The sequence below is a fragment of the Brachionichthys hirsutus genome, unplaced genomic scaffold, assembly GCF_040956055.1.
Source record: "Brachionichthys hirsutus isolate HB-005 unplaced genomic scaffold, CSIRO-AGI_Bhir_v1 contig_259, whole genome shotgun sequence".
NCBI lineage: Eukaryota > Metazoa > Chordata > Actinopteri > Lophiiformes > Brachionichthyidae > Brachionichthys > Brachionichthys hirsutus.
The window spans coordinates 357,350-379,332 of NW_027180332.1; the positions used below are offsets into that span (position 1 = coordinate 357,350).

At 40.5% G+C, this 21,983-nt stretch overlaps 54 pseudogenes; all 54 read right to left on the reverse strand.

Moving 5' to 3' along the window:
• Positions 1 to 37: 37 nt before the first annotated feature.
• LOC137913045 (5S ribosomal RNA) lies at positions 38 to 156 on the reverse strand (annotated as a pseudogene).
• Positions 157 to 352: 196 nt separating this feature from the next.
• On the reverse strand, positions 353 to 471 carry LOC137913486 (5S ribosomal RNA; annotated as a pseudogene).
• A 196-nt stretch (positions 472 to 667) lies between these two features.
• On the reverse strand, positions 668 to 786 carry LOC137913106 (5S ribosomal RNA; annotated as a pseudogene).
• Positions 787 to 981: 195 nt separating this feature from the next.
• LOC137913061 (5S ribosomal RNA) lies at positions 982 to 1,100 on the reverse strand (annotated as a pseudogene).
• A 197-nt stretch (positions 1,101 to 1,297) lies between these two features.
• Positions 1,298 to 1,416, reverse strand: LOC137913303 (5S ribosomal RNA; annotated as a pseudogene).
• Positions 1,417 to 1,611: 195 nt separating this feature from the next.
• LOC137913409 (5S ribosomal RNA) lies at positions 1,612 to 1,730 on the reverse strand (annotated as a pseudogene).
• A 195-nt stretch (positions 1,731 to 1,925) lies between these two features.
• Positions 1,926 to 2,044, reverse strand: LOC137913326 (5S ribosomal RNA; annotated as a pseudogene).
• Positions 2,045 to 2,555: 511 nt separating this feature from the next.
• LOC137913119 (5S ribosomal RNA) lies at positions 2,556 to 2,674 on the reverse strand (annotated as a pseudogene).
• A 196-nt stretch (positions 2,675 to 2,870) lies between these two features.
• Positions 2,871 to 2,989, reverse strand: LOC137913189 (5S ribosomal RNA; annotated as a pseudogene).
• Positions 2,990 to 3,185: 196 nt separating this feature from the next.
• On the reverse strand, positions 3,186 to 3,304 carry LOC137913339 (5S ribosomal RNA; annotated as a pseudogene).
• Positions 3,305 to 3,500: 196 nt separating this feature from the next.
• On the reverse strand, positions 3,501 to 3,619 carry LOC137913131 (5S ribosomal RNA; annotated as a pseudogene).
• Positions 3,620 to 4,129: 510 nt separating this feature from the next.
• Positions 4,130 to 4,248, reverse strand: LOC137913201 (5S ribosomal RNA; annotated as a pseudogene).
• An 819-nt stretch (positions 4,249 to 5,067) lies between these two features.
• Positions 5,068 to 5,186, reverse strand: LOC137913446 (5S ribosomal RNA; annotated as a pseudogene).
• Positions 5,187 to 5,381: 195 nt separating this feature from the next.
• LOC137913081 (5S ribosomal RNA) lies at positions 5,382 to 5,500 on the reverse strand (annotated as a pseudogene).
• A 195-nt stretch (positions 5,501 to 5,695) lies between these two features.
• LOC137913266 (5S ribosomal RNA) lies at positions 5,696 to 5,814 on the reverse strand (annotated as a pseudogene).
• A 196-nt stretch (positions 5,815 to 6,010) lies between these two features.
• On the reverse strand, positions 6,011 to 6,129 carry LOC137913263 (5S ribosomal RNA; annotated as a pseudogene).
• Positions 6,130 to 7,263: 1,134 nt separating this feature from the next.
• On the reverse strand, positions 7,264 to 7,382 carry LOC137913157 (5S ribosomal RNA; annotated as a pseudogene).
• Positions 7,383 to 7,577: 195 nt separating this feature from the next.
• On the reverse strand, positions 7,578 to 7,696 carry LOC137913264 (5S ribosomal RNA; annotated as a pseudogene).
• Positions 7,697 to 7,891: 195 nt separating this feature from the next.
• On the reverse strand, positions 7,892 to 8,010 carry LOC137913306 (5S ribosomal RNA; annotated as a pseudogene).
• A 196-nt stretch (positions 8,011 to 8,206) lies between these two features.
• LOC137913357 (5S ribosomal RNA) lies at positions 8,207 to 8,325 on the reverse strand (annotated as a pseudogene).
• A 196-nt stretch (positions 8,326 to 8,521) lies between these two features.
• On the reverse strand, positions 8,522 to 8,640 carry LOC137913174 (5S ribosomal RNA; annotated as a pseudogene).
• Positions 8,641 to 8,835: 195 nt separating this feature from the next.
• On the reverse strand, positions 8,836 to 8,954 carry LOC137913023 (5S ribosomal RNA; annotated as a pseudogene).
• A 196-nt stretch (positions 8,955 to 9,150) lies between these two features.
• On the reverse strand, positions 9,151 to 9,269 carry LOC137913290 (5S ribosomal RNA; annotated as a pseudogene).
• A 196-nt stretch (positions 9,270 to 9,465) lies between these two features.
• On the reverse strand, positions 9,466 to 9,584 carry LOC137913033 (5S ribosomal RNA; annotated as a pseudogene).
• A 196-nt stretch (positions 9,585 to 9,780) lies between these two features.
• LOC137913499 (5S ribosomal RNA) lies at positions 9,781 to 9,899 on the reverse strand (annotated as a pseudogene).
• An 819-nt stretch (positions 9,900 to 10,718) lies between these two features.
• On the reverse strand, positions 10,719 to 10,837 carry LOC137913505 (5S ribosomal RNA; annotated as a pseudogene).
• A 195-nt stretch (positions 10,838 to 11,032) lies between these two features.
• LOC137913158 (5S ribosomal RNA) lies at positions 11,033 to 11,151 on the reverse strand (annotated as a pseudogene).
• A 1,133-nt stretch (positions 11,152 to 12,284) lies between these two features.
• On the reverse strand, positions 12,285 to 12,403 carry LOC137913159 (5S ribosomal RNA; annotated as a pseudogene).
• A 195-nt stretch (positions 12,404 to 12,598) lies between these two features.
• Positions 12,599 to 12,717, reverse strand: LOC137913082 (5S ribosomal RNA; annotated as a pseudogene).
• Positions 12,718 to 12,912: 195 nt separating this feature from the next.
• Positions 12,913 to 13,031, reverse strand: LOC137913317 (5S ribosomal RNA; annotated as a pseudogene).
• Positions 13,032 to 13,227: 196 nt separating this feature from the next.
• Positions 13,228 to 13,346, reverse strand: LOC137913358 (5S ribosomal RNA; annotated as a pseudogene).
• A 196-nt stretch (positions 13,347 to 13,542) lies between these two features.
• On the reverse strand, positions 13,543 to 13,661 carry LOC137913186 (5S ribosomal RNA; annotated as a pseudogene).
• A 195-nt stretch (positions 13,662 to 13,856) lies between these two features.
• On the reverse strand, positions 13,857 to 13,975 carry LOC137913329 (5S ribosomal RNA; annotated as a pseudogene).
• A 196-nt stretch (positions 13,976 to 14,171) lies between these two features.
• On the reverse strand, positions 14,172 to 14,290 carry LOC137913359 (5S ribosomal RNA; annotated as a pseudogene).
• A 196-nt stretch (positions 14,291 to 14,486) lies between these two features.
• On the reverse strand, positions 14,487 to 14,605 carry LOC137913198 (5S ribosomal RNA; annotated as a pseudogene).
• A 195-nt stretch (positions 14,606 to 14,800) lies between these two features.
• LOC137913046 (5S ribosomal RNA) lies at positions 14,801 to 14,919 on the reverse strand (annotated as a pseudogene).
• Positions 14,920 to 15,115: 196 nt separating this feature from the next.
• LOC137913291 (5S ribosomal RNA) lies at positions 15,116 to 15,234 on the reverse strand (annotated as a pseudogene).
• A 196-nt stretch (positions 15,235 to 15,430) lies between these two features.
• On the reverse strand, positions 15,431 to 15,549 carry LOC137913034 (5S ribosomal RNA; annotated as a pseudogene).
• A 196-nt stretch (positions 15,550 to 15,745) lies between these two features.
• On the reverse strand, positions 15,746 to 15,864 carry LOC137913500 (5S ribosomal RNA; annotated as a pseudogene).
• An 819-nt stretch (positions 15,865 to 16,683) lies between these two features.
• Positions 16,684 to 16,802, reverse strand: LOC137913506 (5S ribosomal RNA; annotated as a pseudogene).
• A 195-nt stretch (positions 16,803 to 16,997) lies between these two features.
• On the reverse strand, positions 16,998 to 17,116 carry LOC137913161 (5S ribosomal RNA; annotated as a pseudogene).
• A 196-nt stretch (positions 17,117 to 17,312) lies between these two features.
• On the reverse strand, positions 17,313 to 17,431 carry LOC137913209 (5S ribosomal RNA; annotated as a pseudogene).
• A 195-nt stretch (positions 17,432 to 17,626) lies between these two features.
• LOC137913047 (5S ribosomal RNA) lies at positions 17,627 to 17,745 on the reverse strand (annotated as a pseudogene).
• A 196-nt stretch (positions 17,746 to 17,941) lies between these two features.
• Positions 17,942 to 18,060, reverse strand: LOC137913292 (5S ribosomal RNA; annotated as a pseudogene).
• A 196-nt stretch (positions 18,061 to 18,256) lies between these two features.
• On the reverse strand, positions 18,257 to 18,375 carry LOC137913035 (5S ribosomal RNA; annotated as a pseudogene).
• Positions 18,376 to 18,571: 196 nt separating this feature from the next.
• On the reverse strand, positions 18,572 to 18,690 carry LOC137913501 (5S ribosomal RNA; annotated as a pseudogene).
• Positions 18,691 to 19,509: 819 nt separating this feature from the next.
• LOC137913507 (5S ribosomal RNA) lies at positions 19,510 to 19,628 on the reverse strand (annotated as a pseudogene).
• A 195-nt stretch (positions 19,629 to 19,823) lies between these two features.
• On the reverse strand, positions 19,824 to 19,942 carry LOC137913162 (5S ribosomal RNA; annotated as a pseudogene).
• Positions 19,943 to 20,138: 196 nt separating this feature from the next.
• LOC137913211 (5S ribosomal RNA) lies at positions 20,139 to 20,257 on the reverse strand (annotated as a pseudogene).
• Positions 20,258 to 20,452: 195 nt separating this feature from the next.
• On the reverse strand, positions 20,453 to 20,571 carry LOC137913062 (5S ribosomal RNA; annotated as a pseudogene).
• A 197-nt stretch (positions 20,572 to 20,768) lies between these two features.
• On the reverse strand, positions 20,769 to 20,887 carry LOC137913479 (5S ribosomal RNA; annotated as a pseudogene).
• A 196-nt stretch (positions 20,888 to 21,083) lies between these two features.
• Positions 21,084 to 21,202, reverse strand: LOC137913366 (5S ribosomal RNA; annotated as a pseudogene).
• A 196-nt stretch (positions 21,203 to 21,398) lies between these two features.
• Positions 21,399 to 21,517, reverse strand: LOC137913293 (5S ribosomal RNA; annotated as a pseudogene).
• Positions 21,518 to 21,713: 196 nt separating this feature from the next.
• Positions 21,714 to 21,832, reverse strand: LOC137913271 (5S ribosomal RNA; annotated as a pseudogene).
• Between the last annotated feature and the right edge of the window lie 151 nt (positions 21,833 to 21,983).

A 21,983-nucleotide genomic window follows, 5' to 3' on the forward strand; every position in this document is an offset into this window, starting at 1 on the left:
TTTTTTTCTTTAAATTCAAAATTCTGACCAATTTAAAAGCTCACAGCACCTGGTATTCCAAGTGAGTCTCCCACACATGTACTAACCAGGCCCATGCCTGCTTGGCCTCCAAGACCTGACGAGATTGGGCACTCCCAGGCAGGTATGGCCGTGAGCCGGAGTACAGTATAGAAAACATAGTATATATAGATTTGTCACAATTTTCAACAACTTTAGCAACAAAGGCAACTTTCTTTAACCAGACAACTAAAACACATTTTTCTACAATCAGTCGTCAAGTCCTGAATTCCATGATCGCATTCATCCCAGGTAGATTTCTTTTCTTCAAATCCAAAATTCTGACCCATTTAAAAGCTCACAGCACCCAGCATTCCAAGTGAGTCTCCTGCACACATACTAACCAGGCACGTGCCTGCTTGGCTTCCAAGATCTGATGAGATTGGGCACTCCCAGGCAGGTATGGCCATGAGCCAGAGCACAGTATAGAAAACATAGTATATATAGATTTGTCACAATTTTAAACAACTTCAGCAACAAATGCAACTTTCTTTAACCAGACAACTAAAACACATTTTTCTACAATCAGTCGTCAAGTCCTTAATTCCATGATCGCATTCATCCCAGGTAGATTTTTTTTCTTTAAATCCAAAATTCTCACCAATTTAAAAGCTCACAGCACCCAGTATTCCAAGTGAGTCTCCTGCACACGTACTAACCAGGCCCGTGCCTGCTTGGCTTCCGAGATCTGATGAGATCGGGCACTCCCAGGCAGGTATTGCCATGAGCTGGAGTACAGTATAGAAAACATAGTATATATAGATTTGTCACAATTTTAAACAACTTCAGCAACAAAGGCAACTTTCTTTAACCAGACAACTAAAACACATTTTTATACAATCAGTCGTCAAGTCCTGAATTCCATGATCGCATTCATCCCAGGTAGATTTTTTTCTTTAAATTCAAAATTCTGACCAATTTAAAAGCTCACAGCACCTGGTATTCCAAGTGAGTCTCCTGCACACGTACTAACCAGGCCCGTGCCCGCTTGGCTTCCAAGATCCGATGAGATTGGGCACTCCCAGGCAGGTATGGCCGCGAGCTGGAGCACAGCATAGAAAACATAGTATATATAGATTTGTCACAATTTTCAACAACTTCAGCAACAAAAGGCAACTTTCTTCAACCAGACAACTAAAACAAATTTTTATACAATCAGTCGTCAAGCCCTGAATTCCATGATCGCATTCATCCCAGGTAGATTTTTTTTCTTTAAATCCAAAATTCTGACCAATTTAAAAGCTCACAGCACCCGGTACACCAAGTGAGTCTCCTGCACACGTACTAACCAGGCCCATGCCTGCTTGGCTTCCAAGATCTGACGAGATTGGGCACTCCCAGGCCGGCATGGCCATGAGCTGAACGACTGTATAGAAAACATGGTATTTATAGATTTATCACAATTTTAAACAACTTCAGCAACAAAGGCATCTTTCTTTAACCAGACAACTAAAACACATTCTTATACAATCAGTCGTCAAGTCCTGAATTCCATGATCGCATTCATCCCAGGTAGATTTTTTTCTTTAAATTCAAAATTCTGACCAATTTAAAAGCTCACAGCACCCGGTATTCCAAGTGAGTCTCCTGCACACGTACTAACCAGGCCCGCGCCTGCTTGGCTTCCAAGATCCAATGAGATCACGCACTCCCAGGCAGGTATGGCCATGAGCTGGAGTACAGTATAGAAAACATAGTATATATAGATTTGTCACAATTTTAAACAACTTCAGCAACAAAGGCAACTTTCTTTAACCAGACAACTAAAACACATTTTTATACAATCAGTCGTCAAGTCCTGAATTCCATGATCACATTCATCCCAGGTAGATTTTTTTCTTTAAATTCAAAATTCTGACCAATTTAAAAGCTCACGGCACCTGGTATTCCAAGTGAGTCTCCTGCACACATACTAACCAGGCCCATGCCTGCTTGGCCTCCAAGATCTGACGAGATTGGGCACTCCCAGGTAGGTATGGCCGTGAGCTGGAGCACGGCATAGAAAACATAGTATATATAGATTTGTCACAATTTTAAACAACTTCAGCAACAAAGGCAACTTTCTTTAACCAGACAACTAAAACACATTTTTCTACAATCAGTCGGCAAGTCCTGAATTCCATGATCGCATTCATCCCAGGTAGATTTTTTTTCTTCAAATCCAAAATTCTGACCCATTTAAAAGCTCACAGCACCCAGCATTCCAAGTGAGTCTACTGCACACATACTAACCAGGCCCGTGCCTGCTTGGCCTCCAAGATCTGACGAGATTGGGCACTCCCAGGTAGGTATGGCCGTGAGCTGGAGTACGGCATAGAAAACATAGTATATATAGATTTGTCACAATTTTAAACAACTTCAGCAACAAAGGCAACTTTCTTTAACCAGACAACTAAAACACATTTTTCTACAATCAGTCGTCAAGTCCTGAATTCCATGATCGCATTCATCCCAGGTAGATTTTTTTTCTTTAAATCCAAAATTCTGACCAATTTAAAAGCTCACAGCACCCAGTATTCCAAGTGAGTCTCCTGCACACGTACTAACCAGGCCCGTGCCTGCTTGGCTTCCAAGATCCGATGAGATTGGGCACTCCCAGGCAGGTATGGCCGTGAGCCGGAGTACAGTATAGAAAACATAGTATATATAGATTTGTCACAATTTTAAACAACTTCAGCAACAAATGCAACTTTCTTTAACCAGACAACTAAAACACATTTTTCTACAATCAGTCGTCAAGTCCTGAATTCCATGATCGCATTCATCCCAGGTAGATTTTTTTTCTTTAAATCCAAAATTCTGACCAATTTAAAAGCTCACAGCACCTGGTATTCCAAGCGAGTCTCCTGCAAACGTACTAACCAGGCCCATGCCTGCTTGGCCCCCAAGATCCGATGAGATTGGGCACTCCCAGGCAGGTATGGCCGTGAGCCGGAGTACAGCATAGAAAACATAGTATATATAGATTTGTCACAATTTTAAACAACTTCAGCAACAAATGCAACTTTCTTTAACCAGACAACTAAAACACATTTTTCTACAATCAGTCGTCAAGTCCTGAATTCCATGATCGCATTCATCCCAGGTAGATTTTTTTTCTTTAAATCCAAAATTCTGACCAATTTAAAAGCTCACAGCACCTGGTATTCCAAGTGAGTCTCCTGCAAACGTACTAACCAGGCCCATGCCTGCTTGGCCCCCAAGATCTGACGAGATTGGGCACTACCAGGTAGGTATGGCCGTGAGCTGGAGTACGGCATAGAAAACATAGTATATATAGATTTGTCACAATTTTAAACAACTTCAGCAACAAAGGCAACTTTCTTTAACCAGACAACTAAAACACATTTTTCTACAATCAGTCGTCAAGTCCTGAATTCCATGATCGCATTCATCCCAGGTAGATTTTTTTTCTTTAAATCCAAAATTCTGACCAATTTAAAAGCTCACAGCACCCAGTATTCCAAGTGAGTCCCCTGCACATGTACTAACCAGGCCCGTGCCTGCTTGGCTTCCAAGATCTGATGAGATTGGGCACTCCCAGGCAGGTATGGCCATGAGCTGGAGTACAGTATAGAAAACATAGTATATATAGATTTGTCACAATTTTAAACAACTTCAGCAACAAAGGCAACTTTCTTTAACCAGACAACTAAAACACATTTTTATACAATCAGTCGTCAAGCCCTGAATTCCATGATCGCATTCATCCCAGGTAGATTTTTTTTCTTTAAATCCAAAATTCTGACCAACTTAGAAGCTCACAGCACCCGGCACTCCAAGTGAGTCTCCTGCACACATACTAACCAGGCCCATGCCTGCTTGGCTTCCAAGATCTGACAAGATTGGGCACTCCCAGGTCTGTATGGCCGCGAGCTGAACGACTGTATAGAAAACATGGTATTTATAGATTTATCACAATTTTAAACAACTTCAGCAACAAAGGCAACTTTCTTTAACCAGACAACTAAAACACATTCTTATACAATCAGTCGTCAAGTCCTGAATTCCATGATCGCATTCATCCCAGGTAGATTTTTTTCTTTAAATTCAAAATTCTGACCAATTTAAAAGTTCACAGCACCTGGTATTCCAAGTGAGTCTCCTGCACATGTACTAACCAGGCCCGTGCCTGCTTGGCTTCCAAGATCTGACGAGATTGGGCACTCCCAGGTCGGTATGGCCGTGAGCCGAACGACTGTATAGAAAACATGGTATTTATAGATTTATCACAATTTTAAACAACTTCAGCAACAAAGGCGACTTTCTTTAACCAGACAACTAAAACACATTCTTATACAATCAGTCGTCAAGTCCTGAATTCCATGATCGCATTCATCCCAGGTAGATTTTTTTTCTTTAAATCCAAAATTCTGACCAATTTAAAAGCTCACAGCACCCAGTATTCCAAGTGAGTCTCCTGCACACATACTAACCAGGCCCGTGCCTGCTTGGCTTCCAAGATCTGATGAGATTGGGCACTCCCAGGCATCAGTGGCGTAATTTATTCTAGATTAATTGTTAGTTTGCACTGGCGGTGTAATAACATTTTATTTTTGTCTTTCTAATGTTACGTTGCATCAATTGCGTAATTTAATATTGGATTTATTTTTATTTGTATTGTTTTTTGTGGATGATTTATGTACGAAGGACTTTCAACGGAAACAAGCCCGCAAGGGCTTTTTTGAAATGCTCCTCTTAGACAGGATGTTTGACGTTATTTGTACTGTAATACATGCTACTGTGTGACTGTACTTGTACTCTAACATTCTATCTAATAAATATATTCATCATCATCATCGTACGGCCATGAGCTGGAGTGCAGTATAGAAAACATAGTATATATAGATTTGTCACAATTTTAAACAACTTCAGCAACAAAGGCAACTTTCTTTAACCAGACAACTAAAACACATTTTTATACAATCAGTCGTCAAGTCCTGAATTCCATGATCGCATTCATCCCAGGTAGATTTTTTTCTTTAAATTCAAAATTCTGACCAATTTAAAAGCTCACAGCACCTGGTATTCCAAGTGAGTCTCCTGCACATGTACTAACCAGGCCCATGCCTGCTTGGCCCCCAAGATCTGACGAGATTGGGCACTCCCGGGTAGGTATGGCCGTGAGCTGGAGTACGGCATAGAAAACATAGTATATATAGATTTGTCACAATTTTAAACAACTTCAGCAACAAAGGCAACTTTCTTTAACCAGACAACTAAAACACATTTTTCTACAATCAGTCGTCAAGTCCTGAATTCCATGATCGCATTCATCCCAGGTAGATTTTTTTCTTTAAATCCAAAATTCTGACCAATTTAAAAGCTCACAGCACCCAGTATTCCAAGTGAGTCTCCTGCACACGTACTAACCAGGCCCGTGCCTGCTTGGCTTCCAAGATCTGATGAGATTGGGCACTCCCAGGCAGGTATGGCCATGAGCTGGAGTACAGTATAGAAAACATAGTATATATAGATTTGTCACAATTTTAAACAACTTCAGCAACAAAGGCAACTTTCTTTAACCAGACAACTAAAACACATTTTTCTACAATCAGTCGTCAAGTCCTGAATTCCATGATCGCATTCATCCCAGGTAGATTTTTTTCTTTAAATTCAAAATTCTGACCAATTTAAAAGCTCACAGCACCTGGTATTCCAAGTGAGTCTCCTGCACATGTACTAACCAGGCCCGTGCCTGCTTGGCCTCCAAGATCTGACGAGATTGGGCACTCCCAGGTAGGTATGGCCGTGAGCTGGAGTACGGCATAGAAAACATAGTATATATAGATTTGTCACAATTTTAAACAACTTCAGCAACAAAGGCAACTTTCTTTAACCAGACAACTAAAACACATTTTTCTACAATCAGTCGTCAAGTCCTGAATTCCATGATCGCATTCATCCCAGGTAGATTTTTTTTCTTTAAATCCAAAATTCTGACCAATTTAAAAGCTCACAGCACCCAGTATTCCAAGTGAGTCTCCTGCACACGTACTAACCAGGCCCGTGCTTGCTTGGCTTCCAAGATCCGATGAGATTGGGCACTCCCAGGCAGGTATGGCCGTGAGCCGGAGTACAGTATAGAAAACATAGTATATATAGATTTGTCACAATTTTAAACAACTTCAGCAACAAATGCAACTTTCTTTAACCAGACAACTAAAACACATTTTTCTACAATCAGTCGTCAAGTCCTGAATTCCATGATCGCATTCATCGCAGGTAGATTTTTTTTCTTTAAATCCAAAATTCTGACCAATTTAAAAGCTCACAGCACCTGGTATTCCAAGCGAGTCTCCTGCAAACGTACTAACCAGGCCCATGCCTGCTTGGCCCCCAAGATCCGATGAGATTGGGCACTCCCAGGCATCAGTGGCGTAATTTATTCTAGATTAATTGTTAGTTTGCACTGGCGGTGTAATAACATTTTATTTTTGTCTTTCTAATGTTACGTTGCATCAATTGCGTAATTTAATATTGGATTTATTTTTATTTGTATTGTTTTTTGTGGATGATTTATGTACGAAGGACTTTCAACGGAAACAAGCCCGCAAGGGCTTTTTTGAAATGCTCCTCTTAGACAGGATGTTTGACGTTATTTGTACTGTAATACATGCTACTGTGTGACTGTACTTGTACTCTAACATTCTATCTAATAAATATATTCATCATCATCATCGTACGGCCATGAGCTGGAGTGCAGTATAGAAAACATAGTATATATAGATTTGTCACAATTTTAAACAACTTCAGCAACAAAGGCAACTTTCTTTAACCAGACAACTAAAACACATTTTTATACAATCAGTCGTCAAGTCCTGAATTCCATGATCGCATTCATCCCAGGTAGATTTTTTTCTTTAAATTCAAAATTCTGACCAATTTAAAAGCTCACAGCACCTGGTATTCCAAGTGAGTCTCCTGCACATGTACTAACCAGGCCCATGCCTGCTTGGCCCCCAAGATCTGACGAGATTCGGCACTCCCGGGTAGGTATGGCCGTGAGCTGGAGTACGGCATAGAAAACATAGTATATATAGATTTGTCACAATTTTAAACAACTTCAGCAACAAAGGCAACTTTCTTTAACCAGACAACTAAAACACATTTTTCTACAATCAGTCGTCAAGTCCTGAATTCCATGATCGCATTCATCCCAGGTAGATTTTTTTTCTTTAAATCCAAAATTCTGACCAATTTAAAAGCTCACAGCACCCAGTATTCCAAGTGAGTCTCCTGCACATGTACTAACCAGGCCCGTGCCTGCTTGGCTTCCAAGATCCGACGAGATTGGGCACTCCCAGGCAGGTATGGCCGTGAGCCGGAGTGCAGTATAGAAAACATAGTATATATAGATTTGTCACAATTTTAAACAACTTCAGCAACAAATGCAACTTTCTTTAACCAGACAACTAAAACACATTTTTCTACAATCAGTCGTCAAGTCCTGAATTCCATGATCGCATTCATCCCAGGTAGATTTTTTTCTTTAAATCCAAAATTCTGACCAATTTAAAAGCTCACAGCACCCAGTATTCCAAGCGAGTCTCCTGCACACGTACTAACCAGGCCCGTGCCTGCTTGGCTTCCAAGATCTGGTGAGATTGGGCACTCCCAGGCAGGTATGGCCATGAGCTGGAGTACAGTATAGAAAACATAGTATATATAGATTTGTCACAATTTTAAACAACTTCAGCAACAAAGGCAACTTTCTTTAACCAGACAACTAAAACACATTTTTCTACAATCAGTCGTCAAGTCCTGAATTCCATGATCGCATTCATCCCAGGTAGATTTTTTTCTTTAAATTCAAAATTCTGACCAATTTAAAAGCTCACAGCACCTGGTATTCCAAGTGAGTCTCCTGCACATGTACTAACCAGGCCCGTGCCTGCTTGGCTTCCAAGATCCGATGAGATTGGGCACTCCCAGGCAGGTATGGCCGTGAGCCGGAGTACAGTATAGAAAACATAGTATATATAGATTTGTCACAATTTTAAACAACTTCAGCAACAAATGCAACTTTCTTTAACCAGACAACTAAAACACATTTTTCTACAATCAGTCGTCAAGTCCTGAATTCCATGATCGCATTCATCCCAGGTAGATTTTTTTTCTTTAAATCCAAAATTCTGACCAATTTAAAAGCTCACAGCACCTGGTATTCCAAGTGAGTCTCCTGCAAACGTACTAACCAGGCCCATGCCTGCTTGGCCCCCAAGATCTGACGAGATTGGGCACTCCCAGGTAGGTATGGCCGTGAGCTGGAGTACGGCATAGAAAACATAGTATATATAGATTTGTCACAATTTTAAACAACTTCAGCAACAAAGGCAATTTTCTTTAACCAGACAACTAAAACACATTTTTCTACAATCAGTCGTCAAGTGCTGAATTCCATGATCGCATTCATCCCAGGTAGATTTTTTTTCTTTAAATCCAAAATTCTGACCAATTTAAAAGCTCACAGCACCTGGTATTCCAAGTGAGTCTCCCACACATGTACTAACCAGGCCCATGCCTGCTTGGCCTCCAAGATCTGACGAGATTGGGCACTCCCAGGCAGGTATGGCCGTGAGCCGGAGTACAGTATAGAAAACATAGTATATATAGATTTGTCACAATTTTAAACAACTTCAGCAACAAAGGCAACTTTCTTTAACCAGACAACTAAAACACATTTTTCTACAATCAGTCGTCAAGTCCTGAATTCCATGATCGCATTCATCCCAGGTAGATTTTTTTCTTTAAATTCAAAATTCTGACCAATTTAAAAGCTCACAGCACCTGGTATTCCAAGTGAGTCTCCCACACATGTACTAACCAGGCCCATGCCTGCTTGACCTCCAAGACCTGACGAGATTGGGCACTCCCAGGCAGGTATGGCCGTGAGCCAGAGTACAGTATAGAAAACATAGTATATATAGATTTGTCACACTTTTCAACAACTTTAGCAACAAAGGCAACTTTCTTTAACCAGACAACTAAAACACATTTTTCTACAATCAGTCGTCAAGTCCTGAATTCCATGATCGCATTCATCCCAGGTAGATTTTTTTTCTTCAAATCCAAAATTCTGACCCATTTAAAAGCTCACAGCACCCAGCATTCCAAGTGAGTCTCCTGCACACATACTAACCAGGCCCGTGCCTGCTTGGCTTCCAAGATCTGATGAGATTGGGCACTCCCAGGCAGGTATGGCCATGAGCCAGAGCACAGTATAGAAAACATAGTATATATAGATTTGTCACAATTTTAAACAACTTCAGCAACAAATGCAACTTTCTTTAACCAGACAACTAAAACACATTTTTCTACAATCAGTCGTCAAGTCCTTAATTCCATGATCGCATTCATCCCAGGTAGATTTTTTTTCTTTAAATCCAAAATTCTCACCAATTTAAAAGCTCACAGCACCCAGTATTCCAAGTGAGTCTCCTGCACACGTACTAACCAGGCCCATGCCTGCTTGGCTTCCGAGATCTGATGAGATCGGGCACTCCCAGGCAGGTATTGCCATGAGCTGGAGTACAGTATAGAAAACATAGTATATATAGATTTGTCACAATTTTAAACAACTTCAGCAACAAAGGCAACTTTCTTTAACCAGACAACTAAAACACATTTTTATACAATCAGTCGTCAAGTCCTGAATTCCATGATCGCATTCATCCCAGGTAGATTTTTTTTCTTTAAATCCAAAATTCTGACCAATTTAAAAGCTCACAGCACCCAGTATTCCAAGTGCGTCTCCTGCACACGTACTAACCAGGCCCGTGCCTGCTTGGCTTCCAAGACCTGACGAGATTGGGCACTCCCAGGTCGGTATGGCCGTGAGCCGAACGACTGTATAGAAAACATGGTATTTATAGATTTATCACAATTTTAAACAACTTCAGCAACAAAGGCGACTTTCTTTAACCAGACAACTAAAACACATTCTTATACAATCAGTCGTCAAGTCCTGAATTCCATGATCGCATTCATCCCAGGTAGATTTTTTTTCTTTAAATCCAAAATTCTGACCAATTTAAAAGCTCACAGCACCCAGTATTCCAAGTGAGTCTCCTGCACACATACTAACCAGGCCCGTGCCTGCTTGGCTTCCAAGATCTGATGAGATTGGGCACTCCCAGGCATCAGTGGCGTAATTTATTCTACATTAATTGTTAGTTTGCACTGGCGGTGTAATAACATTTTATTTTTGTCTTTCTAATGTTACGATGCATCAATTGCGTAATTTAATATTGGATTTATTTTTATTTGTATTGTTTTTTGTGGATGATTTATGTATGAAGGACTTTCAACGGAAACAAGCCCGCAAGGGCTTTTTTGAAATGCTCCTCTTAGACAGGATGTTTGACGTTATTTGTACTGTAATACATGCTACTGTGTGACTGTACTTGTACTCTAACATTCTATCTAATAAATATATTCATCATCATCATCGTACGGCCATGAGCTGGAGTGCAGTATAGAAAACATAGTATATATAGATTTGTCACAATTTTAAACAACTTCAGCAACAAAGGCAACTTTCTTTAACCAGACAACTAAAACACATTTTTATACAATCAGTCGTCAAGTCCTGAATTCCATGATCGCATTCATCCCAGGTAGATTTTTTTATTTAAATTCAAAATTCTGACCAATTTAAAAGCTCACAGCACCTGGTATTCCAAGTGAGTCTCCTGCACATGTACTAACCAGGCCCATGCCTGCTTGGCCCCCAAGATCTGACGAGATTGGGCACTCCCGGGTAGGTATAGCCGTGAGCTGGAGTACGGCATAGAAAACATAGTATATATAGATTTGTCACAATTTTAAACAACTTCAGCAACAAGGCAACTTTCTTTAACCAGACAACTAAAACACATTTTTCTACAATCAGTCGTCAAGTCCTGAATTCCATGATCGCATTCATCCCAGGTAGATTTTTTTTCTTTAAATCCAAAATTCTGACCAATTTAAAAGCTCACAGCACCCAGTATTCCAAGTGAGTCTCCTGCACATGTACTAACCAGGCCCGTGCCTGCTTGGCTTCCAAGATCCGACGAGATTGGGCACTCCCAGGCAGGTATGGCCGTGAGCCGGAGTGCAGTATAGAAAACATAGTATATATAGATTTGTCACAATTTTAAACAACTTCAGCAACAAGGCAACTTTCTTTAACCAGACAACTAAAACACATTTTTCTACAATCAGTCGTCAAGTCCTGAATTCCATGATCGCATTCATCCCAGGTAGATTTTTTTTCTTTAAATCCAAAATTCTGACCAATTTAAAAGCTCACAGCACCCAGTATTCCAAGTGAGTCTCCTGCAAACGTACTAACCAGGCCCATGCCTGCTTGGCCCCCAAGATCCGATGAGATTGGGCACTCCCAGGCATCAGTGGCGTAATTTATTCTAGATTAATTGTTAGTTTGCACTGGCGGTGTAATAACATTTTATTTTTGTCTTTCTAATGTTACGTTGCATCAATTGCGTAATTTAATATTGGATTTATTTTTATTTGTATTGTTTTTTGTGGATGATTTATGTACGAAGGACTTTCAACGGAAACAAGCCCGCAAGGGCTTTTTTGAAATGCTCCTCTTAGACAGGATGTTTGACGTTATTTGTACTGTAATACATGCTACTGTGTGACTGTACTTGTACTCTAACATTCTATCTAATAAATATATTCATCATCATCATCGTACGGCCATGAGCTGGAGTGCAGTATAGAAAACATAGTATATATAGATTTGTCACAATTTTAAACAACTTCAGCAACAAAGGCAACTTTCTTTAACCAGACAACTAAAACACATTTTTATACAATCAGTCGTCAAGTCCTGAATTCCATGATCGCATTCATCCCAGGTAGATTTTTTTCTTTAAATTCAAAATTCTGACCAATTTAAAAGCTCACAGCACCTGGTATTCCAAGTGAGTCTCCTGCACATGTACTAACCAGGCCCATGCCTGCTTGGCCCCCAAGATCTGACGAGATTCGGCACTCCCGGGTAGGTATGGCCGTGAGCTGGAGTACGGCATAGAAAACATAGTATATATAGATTTGTCACAATTTTAAACAACTTCAGCAACAAAGGCAACTTTCTTTAACCAGACAACTAAAACACATTTTTCTACAATCAGTCGTCAAGTCCTGAATTCCATGATCGCATTCATCCCAGGTAGATTTTTTTTCTTTAAATCCAAAATTCTGACCAATTTAAAAGCTCACAGCACCCAGTATTCCAAGTGAGTCTCCTGCACATGTACTAACCAGGCCCGTGCCTGCTTGGCTTCCAAGATCCGACGAGATTGGGCACTCCCAGGCAGGTATGGCCGTGAGCCGGAGTGCAGTATAGAAAACATAGTATATATAGATTTGTCACAATTTTAAACAACTTCAGCAACAAATGCAACTTTCTTTAACCAGACAACTAAAACACATTTTTCTACAATCAGTCGTCAAGTCCTGAATTCCATGATCGCATTCATCCCAGGTAGATTTTTTTCTTTAAATCCAAAATTCTGACCAATTTAAAAGCTCACAGCACCCAGTATTCCAAGTGAGTCTCCTGCACACGTACTAACCAGGCCCGTGCCTGCTTGGCTTCCAAGATCTGATGAGATTGGGCACTCCCAGGCAGGTATGGCCATGAGCTGGGGTACAGTATAGAAAACATAGTATATATAGATTTGTCACAATTTTAAACAACTTCAGCAACAAAGGCAACTTTCTTTAACCAGACAACTAAAACACATTTTTCTACAATCAGTCGTCAAGTCCTGAATTCCATGATCGCATTCATCCCAGGTAGATTTTTTTCTTTAAATTCAAAATTCTGACCAATTTAAAAGCTCACAGCACCTGGTATTCCAAGTGAGTCTCCTGCACATGTACTAACCAGGCCCGTGCCTGCTTGGCTTCCAAGATCCGATGAGATTGGGCACTCCCAGGCAGGTATGGCCGTGAGCCGGAGTACAGTATAGAAAACATAGTATATATAGATTTGTCACAATTTTAAACAACTTCAGCAACAAATGCAACTTTCTTTAACCAGACAACTAAAACACATTTTTCTACAATCAGTCGTCAAGTCCTGAATTCCATGATCGCATTCATCCCAGGTAGATTTTTTTTCTTTAAATCCAAAATTCTGACCAATTTAAAAGCTCACAGCACCTGGTATTCCAAGTGAGTCTCCTGCAAACGTACTAACCAGGCCCATGCCTGCTTGGCCCCCAAGATCTGACGAGATTGGGCACTCCCAGGTAGGTATGGCCGTGAGCTGGAGTACGGCATAGAAAACATAGTATATATAGATTTGTCACAATTTTAAACAACTTCAGCAACAAAGGCAATTTTCTTTAACCAGACAACTAAAACACATTTTTCTACAATCAGTCGTCAAGTGCTGAATTCCATGATCGCATTCATCCCAGGTAGATTTTTTTTCTTTAAATCCAAAATTCTGACCAATTTAAAAGCTCACAGCACCTGGTATTCCAAGTGAGTCTCCCACACATGTACTAACCAGGCCCATGCCTGCTTGGCCTCCAAGATCTGACGAGATTGGGCACTCCCAGGCAGGTATGGCCGTGAGCCGGAGTACAGTATAGAAAACATAGTATATATAGATTTGTCACAATTTTAAACAACTTCAGCAAAAAAGGCAACTTTCTTTAACCAGACAACTAAAACACATTTTTATACAATCAGTCGTCAAGTCCTGAATTCCATGATCGCATTCATCCCAGGTAGATTTTTTTCTTTAAATTCAAAATTCTGACCAATTTAAAAGCTCACAGCACCTGGTATTCCAAGTGAGTCTCCTGCACATGTACTAACCAGGCCCGTGCCTGCTTGGCTTCCAAGATCCGATGAGATTGGGCACTCCCAGGCAGGTATGGCCGTGAGCCGGAGTACAGTATAGAAAACATAGTATATATAGATTTGTCACAATTTTAAACAACTTCAGCAACAAATGCAACTTTCTTTAACCAGACAACTAAAACACATTTTTCTACAATCAGTCGTCAAGTCCTGAATTCCATGATCGCATTCATCCCAGGTAGATTTTTTTTCTTTAAATCCAAAATTCTGACCAATTTAAAAGCTCACAGCACCTGGTATTCCAAGTGAGTCTCCTGCAAACGTACTAACCAGGCCCATGCCTGCTTGGCCCCCAAGATCTGACGAGATTGGGCACTCCCAGGTAGGTATGGCCGTGAGCTGGAGCACGGCATAGAAAACATAGTATATATAGATTTGTCACAATTTTAAACAACTTCAGCAACAAAGGCAATTTTCTTTAACCAGACAACTAAAACACATTTTTCTACAATCAGTCGTCAAGTGCTGAATTCCATGATCGCATTCATCCCAGGTAGATTTTTTTTCTTTAAATCCAAAATTCTGACCAATTTAAAAGCTCACAGCACCTGGTATTCCAAGTGAGTCTCCCACACATGTACTAACCAGGCCCATGCCTGCTTGGCCTCCAAGATCTGACGAGATTGGGCACTCCCAGGCAGGTATGGCCGTGAGCCGGAGTACAGTATAGAAAACATAGTATATATAGATTTGTCACAATTTTAAACAACTTCAGCAACAAAGGCAACTTTCTTTAACCAGACAACTAAAACACATTTTTCTACAATCAGTCGTCAAGTCCTGAATTCCATGATCGCATTCATCCCAGGTAGATTTTTTTCTTTAAATTCAAAATTCTGACCAATTTAAAAGCTCACAGCACCTGGTATTCCAAGTGAGTCTCCCACACATGTACTAACCAGGCCCATGCCTGCTTGGCCTCCAAGACCTGACGAGATTGGGCACTCCCAGGCAGGTATGGCCGTGAGCCAGAGTACAGTATAGAAAACATAGTATATATAGATTTGTCACACTTTTCAACAACTTTAGCAACAAAGGCAACTTTCTTTAACCAGACAACTAAAACACATTTTTCTACAATCAGTCGTCAAGTCCTGAATTCCATGATCGCATTCATCCCAGGTAGATTTTTTTTCTTCAAATCCAAAATTCTGACCCATTTAAAAGCTCACAGCACCCAGCATTCCAAGTGAGTCTCCTGCACACATACTAACCAGGCCCGTGCCTGCTTGGCTTCCAAGATCTGATGAGATTGGGCACTCCCAGGCAGGTATGGCCATGAGCCAGAGCACAGTATAGAAAACATAGTATATATAGATTTGTCACAATTTTAAACAACTTCAGCAACAAATGCAACTTTCTTTAACCAGACAACTAAAACACATTTTTCTACAATCAGTCGTCAAGTCCTTAATTCCATGATCGCATTCATCCCAGGTAGATTTTTTTTCTTTAAATCCAAAATTCTCACCAATTTAAAAGCTCACAGCACCCAGTATTCCAAGTGAGTCTCCTGCACACGTACTAACCAGGCCCATGCCTGCTTGGCTTCCGAGATCTGATGAGATCGGGCACTCCCAGGCAGGTATTGCCATGAGCTGGAGTACAGTATAGAAAACATAGTATATATAGATTTGTCACAATTTTAAACAACTTCAGCAACAAAGGCAACTTTCTTTAACCAGACAACTAAAACACATTTTTATACAATCAGTCGTCAAGTCCTGAATTCCATGATCGCATTCATCCCAGGTAGATTTTTTTTCTTTAAATCCAAAATTCTGACCAATTTAAAAGCTCACAGCACCCAGTATTCCAAGTGCGTCTCCTGCACACGTACTAACCAGGCCCGTGCCTGCTTGGCTTCCAAGACCTGACGAGATTGGGCACTCCCAGGTCGGTATGGCCGTGAGCCGAACGACTGTATAGAAAACATGGTATTTATAGATTTATCACAATTTTAAACAACTTCAGCAACAAAGGCGACTTTCTTTAACCAGACAACTAAAACACATTCTTATACAATCAGTCGTCAAGTCCTGAATTCCATGATCGCATTCATCCCAGGTAGATTTTTTTTCTTTAAATCCAAAATTCTGACCAATTTAAAAGCTCACAGCACCCAGTATTCCAAGTGAGTCTCCTGCACACATACTAACCAGGCCCGTGCCTGCTTGGCTTCCAAGATCTGATGAGATTGGGCACTCCCAGGCATCAGTGGCGTAATTTATTCTAGATTAATTGTTAGTTTGCACTGGCGGTGTAATAACATTTTATTTTTGTCTTTCTAATGTTACGATGCATCAATTGCGTAATTTAATATTGGATTTATTTTTATTTGTATTGTTTTTTGTGGATGATTTATGTATGAAGGACTTTCAACGGAAACAAGCCCGCAAGGGCTTTTTTGAAATGCTCCTCTTAGACAGGATGTTTGACGTTATTTGTACTGTAATACATGCTACTGTGTGACTGTACTTGTACTCTAACATTCTATCTAATAAATATATTCATCATCATCATCGTACGGCCATGAGCTGGAGTGCAGTATAGAAAACATAGTATATATAGATTTGTCACAATTTTAAACAACTTCAGCAACAAAGGCAACTTTCTTTAACCAGACAACTAAAACACATTTTTATACAATCAGTCGTCAAGTCCTGAATTCCATGATCGCATTCATCCCAGGTAGATTTTTTTATTTAAATTCAAAATTCTGACCAATTTAAAAGCTCACAGCACCTGGTATTCCAAGTGAGTCTCCTGCACATGTACTAACCAGGCCCATGCCTGCTTGGCCCCCAAGATCTGACGAGATTGGGCACTCCCGGGTAGGTATAGCCGTGAGCTGGAGTACGGCATAGAAAACATAGTATATATAGATTTGTCACAATTTTAAACAACTTCAGCAACAAGGCAACTTTCTTTAACCAGACAACTAAAACACATTTTTCTACAATCAGTCGTCAAGTCCTGAATTCCATGATCGCATTCATCCCAGGTAGATTTTTTTTCTTTAAATCCAAAATTCTGACCAATTTAAAAGCTCACAGCACCCAGTATTCCAAGTGAGTCTCCTGCACATGTACTAACCAGGCCCGTGCCTGCTTGGCTTCCAAGATCCGACGAGATTGGGCACTCCCAGGCAGGTATGGCCGTGAGCCGGAGTGCAGTATAGAAAACATAGTATATATAGATTTGTCACAATTTTAAACAACTTCAGCAACAAATGCAACTTTCTTTAACCAGACAACTAAAACACATTTTTCTACAATCAGTCGTCAAGTCCTTAATTCCATGATCGCATTCATCCCAGGTAGATTTTTTTTCTTTAAATCCAAAATTCTGACCAATTTAAAAGCTCACAGCACCCAGTATTCCAAGTGAGTCTCCTGCACACATACTAACCAGGCCCGTGCCTGCTTGGCTTCCAAGATCTGATGAGATTGGGCACTCCCAGGCAGGTATGGCCATGAGCTGGAGTACAGTATAGAAAACATAGTATATATAGATTTGTCACAATTTTAAACAACTTCAGCAACAAAGGCAACTTTCTTTAACCAGACAACTAAAACACATTTTTCTACAATCAGTCGTCAAGTCCTGAATTCCATGATCGCATTCATCCCAGGTAGATTTTTTTCTTTAAATTCAAAATTCTGACCAATTTAAAAGCTCACAGCACCTGGTATTCCAAGTGAGTCTCCCACACATGTACTAACCAGGCCCATGCCTGCTTGGCCTCCAAGACCTGACGAGATTGGGCACTCCCAGGCAGGTATGGCCGTGAGCCAGAGTACAGTATAGAAAACATAGTATATATAGATTTGTCACACTTTTCAACAACTTTAGCAACAAAGGCAACTTTCTTTAACCAGACAACTAAAACACATTTTTCTACAATCAGTCGTCAAGTCCTGAATTCCATGATCGCATTCATCCCAGGTAGATTTTTTTTCTTCAAATCCAAAATTCTGACCCATTTAAAAGCTCACAGCACCCAGCATTCCAAGTGAGTCTCCTGCACACATACTAACCAGGCCCGTGCCTGCTTGGCTTCCAAGATCTGATGAGATTGGGCACTCCCAGGCAGGTATGGCCATGAGCCAGAGCACAGTATAGAAAACATAGTATATATAGATTTGTCACAATTTTAAACAACTTCAGCAACAAATGCAACTTTCTTTAACCAGACAACTAAAACACATTTTTCTACAATCAGTCGTCAAGTCCTTAATTCCATGATCGCATTCATCCCAGGTAGATTTTTTTTCTTTAAATCCAAAATTCTCACCAATTTAAAAGCTCACAGCACCCAGTATTCCAAGTGAGTCTCCTGCACACGTACTAACCAGGCCCATGCCTGCTTGGCTTCCGAGATCTGATGAGATCGGGCACTCCCAGGCAGGTATTGCCATGAGCTGGAGTACAGTATAGAAAACATAGTATATATAGATTTGTCACAATTTTAAACAACTTCAGCAACAAAGGCAACTTTCTTTAACCAGACAACTAAAACACATTTTTATACAATCAGTCGTCAAGTCCTGAATTCCATGATCGCATTCATCCCAGGTAGATTTTTTTTCTTTAAATCCAAAATTCTGACCAATTTAAAAGCTCACAGCACCCAGTATTCCAAGTGCGTCTCCTGCACACGTACTAACCAGGCCCGTGCCTGCTTGGCTTCCAAGACCTGACGAGATTGGGCACTCCCAGGTCGGTATGGCCGTGAGCCGAACGCCTGTATAGAAAACATGGTATTTATAGATTTATCACAATTTTAAACAACTTCAGCAACAAAGGCGACTTTCTTTAACCAGACAACTAAAACACATTCTTATACAATCAGTCGTCAAGTCCTGAATTCCATGATCGCATTCATCCCAGGTAGATTTTTTTTCTTTAAATCCAAAATTCTGACCAATTTAAAAGCTCACAGCACCCAGTATTCCAAGTGAGTCTCCTGCACACATACTAACCAGGCCCGTGCCTGCTTGGCTTCCAAGATCTGATGAGATTGGGCACTCCCAGGCATCAGTGGCGTAATTTATTCTAGATTAATTGTTAGTTTGCACTGGCGGTGTAATAACATTTTATTTTTGTCTTTCTAATGTTACGATGCATCAATTGCGTAATTTAATATTGGATTTATTTTTATTTGTATTGTTTTTTGTGGATGATTTATGTATGAAGGACTTTCAACGGAAACAAGCCCGCAAGGGCTTTTTTGAAATGCTCCTCTTAGACAGGATGTTTGACGTTATTTGTACTGTAATACATGCTACTGTGTGACTGTACTTGTACTCTAACATTCTATCTAATAAATATATTCATCATCATCATCGTACGGCCATGAGCTGGAGTGCAGTATAGAAAACATAGTATATATAGATTTGTCACAATTTTAAACAACTTCAGCAACAAAGGCAACTTTCTTTAACCAGACAACTAAAACACATTTTTATACAATCAGTCGTCAAGTCCTGAATTCCATGATCGCATTCATCCCAGGTAGATTTTTTTATTTAAATTCAAAATTCTGACCAATTTAAAAGCTCACAGCACCTGGTATTCCAAGTGAGTCTCCTGCACATGTACTAACCAGGCCCATGCCTGCTTGGCCCCCAAGATCTGACGAGATTGGGCACTCCCGGGTAGGTATAGCCGTGAGCTGGAGTACGGCATAGAAAACATAGTATATATAGATTTGTCACAATTTTAAACAACTTCAGCAACAAGGCAACTTTCTTTAACCAGACAACTAAAACACATTTTTCTACAATCAGTCGTCAAGTCCTGAATTCCATGATCGCATTCATCCCAGGTAGATTTTTTTTCTTTAAATCCAAAATTCTGACCAATTTAAAAGCTCACAGCACCCAGTATTCCAAGTGAGTCTCCTGCACATGTACTAACCAGGCCCGTGCCTGCTTGGCTTCCAAGATCCGACGAGATTGGGCACTCCCAGGCAGGTATGGCCGTGAGCCGGAGTGCAGTATAGAAAACATAGTATATATAGATTTGTCACAATTTTAAACAACTTCAGCAACAAATGCAACTTTCTTTAACCAGACAACTAAAACACATTTTTCTACAATCAGTCGTCAAGTCCTTAATTCCATGATCGCATTCATCCCAGGTAGATTTTTTTTCTTTAAATCCAAAATTCTGACCAATTTAAAAGCTCACAGCACCCAGTATTCCAAGTGAGTCTCCTGCACACATACTAACCAGGCCCGTGCCTGCTTGGCTTCCAAGATCTGATGAGATTGGGCACTCCCAGGCAGGTATGGCCATGAGCTGGAGTACAGTATAGAAAACATAGTATATATAGATTTGTCACAATTTTAAACAACTTCAGCAACAAAGGCAACTTTCTTTAACCAGACAACTAAAACACATTTTTCTACAATCAGTCGTCAAGTCCTGAATTCCATGATCGCATTCATCCCAGGTAGATTTTTTTCTTTAAATTCAAAATTCTGACCAATTTAAAAGCTCACAGCACCTGGTATTCCAAGTGAGTCTCCTGCACACGTACTAACCAGGCCCGTGCCCGCTTGGCTTCCAAGATCCGATGAGATTGGGCACTCCCAGGCAGGTATGGCCGCGAGCTGGAGCACAGCATAGAAAACATAGTATATATAGATTTGTCACAATTTTCAACAACTTCAGCAACAAAAGGCAACTTTCGTCAACCAGACAACTAAAACAAATTTTTATACAATCAGTCGTCAAGCCCTGAATTCCATGATCGCATTCATCCCAGGTAGATTTTTTTTCTTTAAATCCAAAATTCTGACCAATGTAAAGGCTCACAGCACCCAGTATTCCAGGTGAGTCCCCTGCACACGCACTAACCAGGCCCATGCCTGCTTGGCTTCCAAGATCTGATGAGATTGGGCACTCCCAGGTCGGCATGGCCGTGAGCTGAACTACCGTATAGAAAACATGGTATTTATAGATTTATCACAATTTTAAACAACTTCAGCAACAAAGGCGACTTTTTTTAACCAGACAACTAAAACACATTTTTATACAATCAGTCGTCAAGCCCTGAATTCCATGATCGCATTCATCCCAGGTAGATTTTTTTTCTTTAAATCCAAAATTCTGACCAATTTAAGAGCTCACAGCACCCGGTACTCCAAGTGAGTCTCCTGCACACGTACTAACCAGGCCCATGCCTGCTTGGCTTCCAAGATCCGACGAGATTGGGCACTCCCAGGTCGGCATGGCCATGAGCTGAACGACTGTATAGAAAACATGGTATTTATAGATTTATCACAATTTTAAACAACTTCAGCAACAAAGGCATCTTTCTTTAACCAGACAACTAAAACACATTCTTATACAATCAGTCGTCAAGTCCTGAATTCCATGATCGCATTCATCCCAGGTAGATTTTTTTTCTTCAAATCCAAAATTCTGACCCATTTAAAAGCTCACAGCACCCAGCATTCCAAGTGAGTCTCCTGCACACATACTAACCAGGCCCGTGCCTGCTTGGCTTCCAAGATCTGATGAGATTGGGCACTCCCAGGCAGGTATGGCCATGAGCCAGAGCACAGTATAGAAAACATAGTATATATAGATTTGTCACAATTTTAAACAACTTCAGCAACAAATGCAACTTTCTTTAACCAGACAACTAAAACACATTTTTCTACAATCAGTCGTCAAGTCCTTAATTCCATGATCGCATTCATCCCAGGTAGATTTTTTTTCTTTAAATCCAAAATTCTCACCAATTTAAAAGCTCACAGCACCCAGTATTCCAAGTGAGTCTCCTGCACACGTACTAACCAGGCCCGTGCCTGCTTGGCTTCCGAGATCTGATGAGATCAGGCACTCCCAGGCAGGTATTGCCACGAGCTGGAGTACAGTATAGAAAACATAGTATATATAGATTTGTCACAATTTTAAACAACTTCAGCAACAAAGGCAACTTTCTTTAACCAGACAACTAAAACACATTTTTATACAATCAGTCGTCAAGTCCTGAATTCCATGATCGCATTCATCCC